At 35.2% G+C, this 8,131-nt stretch overlaps 1 pseudogene; it reads left to right on the top strand.

Annotated features, from left to right (window-relative positions):
- The first annotated feature begins 301 nt into the window (after positions 1 to 301).
- On the top strand, positions 302 to 905 carry LOC127546518 (SUMO-conjugating enzyme UBC9-A-like; annotated as a pseudogene).
- The last annotated feature ends 7,226 nt before the right edge of the window (positions 906 to 8,131 follow it).

Below are 8,131 nucleotides of genomic sequence, written 5' to 3'. Positions count from 1 at the left end.
AAGAGAAAAGGGGAATAATTCAGATTGGCTAGAGTAGAATACGTGGAGGGTTTTAGAAACTGGAAAAATAGGTTAGAGCTAGTTTGTGTGGGATCCTAATTCCCAAACAAGGAGTTGAATATTCTTTCTCAGGTAATGGGGAGACCCTAAGGGTTTTATTTGATAGTGGGAAAGGATAAGTGACACAGTTAGAGATGCGTATTGGAAAAGTTAATCTGTTCCTCCCCCTCCCACTGCCCTACGTTGCCCTTGCCGCTCCATCCAGACACTTAGCTCTAGGTCCGGTGGTGCCCTTGGCGCGATGGGAAAAGTCCCAAGACAAAAGAAAATTCCACCGCATTCACGAATCATCCGGGCATCTTCCTTTCTCATTCCTTACACTTGCAAACGGCTGCGGCTGCGCTGCACTAAGAGAGTGTGTGAGTATGTGTGTAATGCTCTCAGTAGACTTGCCCAGGAGTGAAAAGCTCGGAGGAAAGACTATCCTTCTGTCTTGCAGTATCTATGAAAAATCCAGATGATACAATGAAATCTCATGAATTGTAAATGTACTATTCCAGGAAAGAAAGGGACACCGTGGGAAGGAAGTTTATTCAAACTATGATGTTTTTCAAGCACGATTTCCATCTTCACCACCAAAGTGTAAATTTGAACCACCGTTATTTCACTCAAATGTATGTTCTTTAGGCCGTGCGCTTGTCCATTTTAGGGGAAGATAAGGTTTGGAGGCTAGCAATCACAATTAAACAGATCTTGTTAGGAATACAGGAACTTCAAACATTCAAGACCTAGCTCAGGTAGAGGCTTACACAATTTACTGTCAAAACAGAGTGGAATATGAGAAAAGAGTTCGAGTACAAGTCAAGAAGTTTGCATTCATAACTATCGAGTTTATGGCATCGTAAAAAAAAGAAAGGATTGATTTTAGCAAGAATTTGTTCACAACATTTTTGCAAAATATAATGTCGATATGTACAATGACTATTCACTTAGGGAAGAAGATTGCGTGTGTACAACTTCTATACACTTCTGAATTTGCCGAATTGTCCAGTTTTTTCCACACAGGGTTTCTTCCTTCAGTCTTTTAAATTTTTTATTGTTATATAAAAGTTTCTTTTATTTTAATATTGGTATCAGTGTTTCAACTGTAAAATTATAAACTTTTATAAACTCCCTTGTATCTAGCTTCATTTGCTCTCTGATGCACACATTTTTAGAAATGTTTAGAACTTTATTTAGACTCTAGCTGACTGTATGAAAAAGGAAATCATAACCTTTCTCTTTCCCTATCCTTAATTTGTCTGTCTTTCAGAGACTAGGTTATATTGCTTCCAAGCCCCAGAGATCCAGCCAGCCAACATCTTGTTTCTACATCACTTCCTTGTGTTTATAGGGCGTTTTGTCTGTGTTGCTGTTTAGAGTAAATAAACTATGTATGTATGCATATACATATACATAATACACATACACATACAAACATATGTTTAGGAGGCTATTGAGATAAAACAGGCAAGAGCTGATTTTGACATCCCTATACATGGCAGATAATCATAGTGGCACAGTGGATAGGATACCAGGATTGGGCAAGAGTATCTGAGTTCAAACCTGGCCTCAAATACTTACTAGCTTTGTGATTCTGGGCAAGTCATTTAACCCTGTTTGCCTAAGTTTCCCCATTTTTTTTTTTTTAGTAATAGAATTTTATTTTTCCAAATATATACAAAGATAGTTCAACATTCATCCTTGCAAAACCTTGCGTTCCATATTTTACTTCTTTCCTCCCCATCTTCCCAGTCCCCTAGACAGCAAGAAATCCAATATAGATTAAACATGTGCAATTCTTCTAACCATATTTCCACATTTATCATGCTACACAAGAAAAATCAAATCAAAAAAGGGAAAAAAGAGAAAAAAAAACAAGCAACAATAAAAACAACAATTAAAAGGCAAAAATACTATGCTGTAATCCACATTCAGTCCCCATAGTCCTCTCTGGATGCAGATAGCTCTCTATCACAAGTCTATTGGAATTGGTCTGAATCATTTCATTGTTGAAAAGAACCAAGTCCATCACAGTTGTTCATCACCTAATCTTCTTGTTGTTCTATACAATATTCTTTTGATTCTACTTACTTCAATAAATTTCCTCATCTTAAAATAAGCTGGAGAAGGAATTGCCAAATTACTTCATTATCTTTGCCAAGAAAACTTCAAAAAGAGGTCACAGAGTTGTACATACTGAAAATGGCTAAACACTAACAATAACTATTGCCACTACTAATGATAATAATGTGAATTGATGTTAATTTGGATCCTTAAAATTAGCAGTTTTACATCTAAATTTTTTTATATATACATATGTATGTATGTATATGTGTGAGTATGTATATATTCTCATTTGTACCTTAAAACAGCTCTACAGTATAGATACAAGTCTTGTTATGCACATTTTATAAATGAAGAAATTGAAGTCCAGAAAAGTAGGTGACCTTGCTCTTGAGCATACAGATGATATGTGTTAGAGGTAGAAATTGAACCCAGATTTGCTTGGGTCCAGTTCCATATTGCCTTTTCAAAAGATCAACAGAGTCTCTTTTCTTTTAAATCAATGATGACAGATGTTCCAGTCAATTGATAGACTGTCTCCACTCTCAAAGCCCTCACATTACAAAAGAAGAAGACACCGCATAAAAGAGGGGTCAGTTGATGGAAAGTCCGTGTTAATTACAGCACATTAGCAGGGCAAAAGACAAGGTCTGGGAATCCTTAGGATAAAATATCAAATCAGATCACAATACCCAGGGGTTGAGACCAAAAGCAACAACAAGGCTTGGTGGACCTATATAAAATGTTTTATAATGCTAAAATGCTGTGTTATTTAAGATGAGTTTATTATTTCCCATGAAGAATGGCCAGAAAGGCTTTTTAGGAGGTAGGAGGTGTCAGGTAAGCATTTACTTTACTAATTACTAGCTGTGTGATTATCTAGGCCTATTTCTTCTGGCAACTCCTTAAGAAAGAAACCAGAGATCAAAAAACCAAAATCACTCTGATTCTTATTGATTGGTCACCAAAAAATCTCAGGCCAAGCTTTAATTGGTCATTGTTTTGAGTTCTGTTTGAATGTAAAAAGCCACCTTGAGGGTCTTCCCCTCTCAGATTTATTTATTTATTTATTTATTTGCCTTTTTTTTTTTTTTTTTTTTTTTTTTAACTAGGTAAAAGAGGAGATTCTTTGCCTTAATTGCTATCTAATCTTAATTACTGAATGAGTTTGGTCTCAGTCAAACTGAAAATGGCTTAACTTAAAATGGGTAAGGTCTCCCATTGCATCCAGGGACATCTCCCCTAGTCCTGATCTATATCTGGCCACTGGATACAGATAGCTATGAAGGGGAAAATGAGGCAGGTGACCTTGTATAGTCCACCCCCATTTAAATCCAATTCACTTGCATGTCATGACATCACCTCCCTAATGTCATGGTCCTTTTTTAAGACAGAAGTACAAACAACAACAACAACTACCTCTGGCTATGAATTGAAAGGATTATTGTAAATTATTTCCAAATTCTCTTTCTGGCCTCAATCCTTTGAACCTTAAAGTCTAGACTTTTCCTTCCCTTTTCTCATTTGAGCACTAAAAAAAATTGATGTTAGAACTAACCATGGAAACATTTAAAACAAACAAATAAAAACAAAAACAAATTCCAAACAAAATAAAAAACAAACTCATAAAATTTATGGTTGTGTGCAGAGAGAAAACAATGTGCATAATATCCATCAGAGCACCTCAGGGTTTATTTTTTCAGTATTTGAAGTCTGCCTCTCACCTTGTCTGTAGACCCCATCACTTAATGCAGATACTATCACCATCTAGTTGTATTTATTTGAGCACCCACTTGCCACTTGCCAAGAGAGGGCTTATCAAGGAGATGGACTACTTGTACAAGAGATTAGGACAAAGGTGCAATATTTGATAAGATGGAGGCAAGTGAAAGGCTTTTCATTTTAACATCTGCAGATGAAATGGCCTCACTGTTTTTTGCTTCTGTCCTATCCTTCTATCATTTCCTTCCAATAAGGGTGTGGGCTAATTCCTTTCTGTATTGAGAGACAGAAATGATATTCCAGCCTAGTTTACAGATAGCAAGTTAGGCTTTCCTTTTTTTTTTTTTTAAAGTGGGCATTTTCACTGACATTTGTTATCAATATCTATAATAGGATTATGATACTTTGAAGGATTCATAAAACACTTTTAAAGGTTATTTGGAGGTATTCTGTCAAGTTTTTATAGTAGAAGTAAGAAGCATCAACTTCTGTTAGTGGGACTGTGAAAAGAGAAACTTGAGAATACTGGATGAAGAAATATTGAACTTGGAAGAGGTAGCAAAAACTCCTTTTGTTTCCTTAGTGTAGGTTGGCAGAAACAAGATTAAAGCTGAAAGTCAGGAGATTTAAATTTAAGTCCTAATGCTGTCACTAAGTAATGATGGGATCTTTGGAAAGTCATTTGATCTTTCTGGGGCTCAGTTTGTTCATTGCAAAGATGTGAGGGGTACTATATGATGTCTAAAATATAGTTGACCTCTAATACCCTAGGATTATATGTTCTATGTGTTTCAATTTGAGCATGTCCTTTCAATATCACGTAATATCTTTCCAGGTCATATTATTATAACAATGATAAAAGAGGGATAAATGATAACAATTGTAGGAGAATGCATTTATAAGGACACATAGATGTCTTTTATCTAAATATGCCAATAACTTGTTGTTAAATTCAATTTTGGATAACTCTGAAGGATCTTTTCTTACCATTTGACTTAATTTTATAGGGCATCAATTCTGTTGTTTCAGAGATCTGGCCTATAGATATATTTTTTCTAATTAATTATTTATTTATATCATTAAAAACAATTTGATTAAATTCTCTCCTTCTGTCCAGTCCTTTTCCCCATCCACTGAGAAGATAAGCAATATGATATCAAATATATGTGAAATCATGCAAAACATATTTCCATATCAGACATATTGTCAAAAAAAAAACCTCCCAACTCCAAAACAAAACAAAAAGCAAACAAGTGACAGAAATCACACTTTAATTTTCAGAGTTTACCAGATCTCCTTTATGTCCATTATGAGTTCTTTACAATTGCCTTGGATCATTTTATAGATCAGATCATTTAGAGCCCATTACAACTTCATTGTAACTTTTTACATGATTTTTTAAAGCACAATAATACTCCATAACAATCACATTCCAAAACTTATGCAAATGTTCCCTAACTGATAAACATCCCCTCAATTTTCAATTCTTTTTTTTATCACAAAAAGAACTAATGTAAATTTTTTTGTATGCATAGATTCCCCCCTCCCCCCAACTTTTTCTCTGATCTCTTTGTGGTACAGATATAGTAGTGGTATTATTAGGTCAAGTGGTATACACAGTTTTATAGCCCTTTGGATATAATTCCAATTTGTTAGCCAATTAGTTGGACTAGTTCACTACTCCACCAATAATTCATTGGTGTAGCTATTTTTCATCACCCTTTCTAGCACTTTATATTTCTGATAGGTATAAAGTGATACCCTAGCGTTGCTCCAATTTGCATTACTCTAATCAATAATAATTTAGAATATTTTTCCTTATGTCTATAAAGAACTTTTATAGTTTCCTTTGAAAACTGTTCATATCCTTTTACCATTTACCATTTGAGAATGGCTTTAAAAAATTGACTTAGTGCTCTATATATTGATAAATGAGCCCTTTATTAAAGAAACTTGTTATGAATTTTTTTGATATCATTGTGATACCTTTTAGCAAAATGTAGTTTCCCTGATCATCTCTTCTAATTAGATTTATTTTTGCCTTTGTTTTGTCTAAAATCATGATTGTTACCTCTTTTTTACATCAACTGAAACATAGAAGATTATGCTCCAGATCTTTATCTTAACTCTATCTTTTTGTTTCAAGTGTGTTTCTTTTTTCCTAATAGAAAACATTTCCACAAAAGTTATGTTATGAAAGCAAACAGAGATCTCCCTAATGGAAAAAAACAATTAAGAAAAGTAAAGTATGACGGGAATTCCTGAGGCAGAGCCAAGATGGCAAAGAGGACACACATTTCTTTTTGACCTTCTTCTACGACCCTCAGGCCAATTACAAATCCAACCTCTGGATTAGCTCTGGGACCAGCAGAATCCACGAACATTGGGAGTGCAACAAATTACTAGCGGAAGATAATTTTGAAGATCCCCAGAAAAGGTCTGTTTTAATTGGGAAGGGAGAAAAGCAGGCTAAGCACAAGCAGGCTGAGCACAGACACCAGTACAGGCAGCACAGAATCCCAGGGTGGTGCAGAATTTCTAGGGGATGTGCAGACTCTGCATGGTGGAGAATCTACTGGGAGGAATCTACAGTAGCAGTGTTGGCTACTCTGCTCTGCTTGCAAGCCAGTAGATCAGCAGAGAAGTTATAAAACATCCAACCCAAACACAAAAGGTAAATAGTGAACCCCAAAAAGCCAAAAAGCCATAATCTCACAGGATCTGGCCATGCCCACCTAGCACTGGGAGTGAGTCAACACTGACCCAGCGCACCCACAGCTACTTATAGAGGATTCCACTGCTTATAGAGGAAGCTGCTGCTTGTAGAGGAAACTTGGAAAACCTCCCCTGTCCTAAAAGCAAATCTTAACATTAAAATTTTTTTTTTTACTTTGTAAAAAAGCAAAGAGAACTCTGACAAGAAACAGTTTTTATGGCTAAAGAGAAGACATTTCAAACCCTGAAAAGACTAAAAGCAGATTGCCTCCAGATGAAGCCCCAAAAGGTGATATAACTGTGGTCCCCATCACACAAGTCTTTCTTAGAAGAAATTTAAAAGGCTCTTAAAAGAGAGCTAGAAGAAACATGGGGAAAGGAAATGAAAACTTTGCAAAAGGATTTGGAAAAGCCATAAAACTCGTTAAAATAGATTTGACAAAATGGAAAAAGAAAGCAATTCCCAGAAAAACAGAATTTATGAAACAGAAAAAGAAAATAACGCTTTAAAAACAGAATTTGTGAAATGGAAAAAAATTATATAGAACAAAACAACTCATTTAAAAATTCAATTGGACAAATACAAAAAGAAGTAAAAAAAAGTAAATGAAGAAAATAATTCACTAAAATTCAGAACTGAACAAATGGAAATGAATGACTCAATGAGACAACAAGCATCCATCAAGCAAAATGAAAAAAATGAAAAAAATAGAAAAATGTAAATATCTACTTGGGAAAACAACTAACCTGGAAAATAGATCTAGGAGAGACAATCCAAGGATTATTAGACTCCCTGAAAACTATGATGAAAAATAGAGCCTAGACATTATTTTTCAGGAAATCATCAAAGAGAACTGCCTGTATGTCATAGAATCAGAAGGTAAAATAACTATTGAAAGAATTCACTGAAAACCTCCTGAAAGAGACCCCCAAATTAAAATTCCAAGGAATACCATGGAAAAAATTTCAGAACTATTGCATTAAGGAAAAAATATTACAAGCAGCCAAAAAGAAATGAGTCAAATGCCAAGGAGCCACAATAAAGATTACCCAGGACCTAGCAGCTTCCACTTTGAAGGATCGAAGGTCCTGGAATCTGATATTCCAAAAGATGAAGAAATTTGGGATGCAGCCAAGAATAAATTACCCCCATCCTGTATGTGCCAAAATGTTTGTGGCAGCCCTGTTTGTAGTGGCTAGAAACTGGAAAATAAACAGATGCCCATCAATTGGAGAATGGTTAGGTAAATTGTGGTCTATGAATGTTATGGAATATTATTGTTCTGTAAGAAATGTCCAGCAGGATGAATACAGAGAGGCTTGGAGAGACTTACATGAATTGATGCTAAGTGAAATGAGCAGAACCAGGAGATCATTATATACCACAACAACAATACTGTATGAGAATGTATTCTGATGGAAGTGGATTTCTTCGACAAAGAGATCTAACTCAGTTTCAATTGATCAATGATAGACAGAAGCAACTACACCCAAAGAAAGAACACTGGGAAATGAATCTAAACTGTATGCATTTTTGTTTTTCTTCATGGGTTATTTCTACCTTCTGTATCTAGGATATACTGTGGCA

The sequence above is a fragment of the Antechinus flavipes genome, chromosome 2, assembly GCF_016432865.1.
Source record: "Antechinus flavipes isolate AdamAnt ecotype Samford, QLD, Australia chromosome 2, AdamAnt_v2, whole genome shotgun sequence".
Classification (NCBI taxonomy): Eukaryota; Metazoa; Chordata; class Mammalia; order Dasyuromorphia; family Dasyuridae; genus Antechinus; species Antechinus flavipes.
The sequence above is the reverse complement of the archived record's forward strand: the minus strand, read 5'-3'. Positions and strand labels throughout refer to the sequence as shown.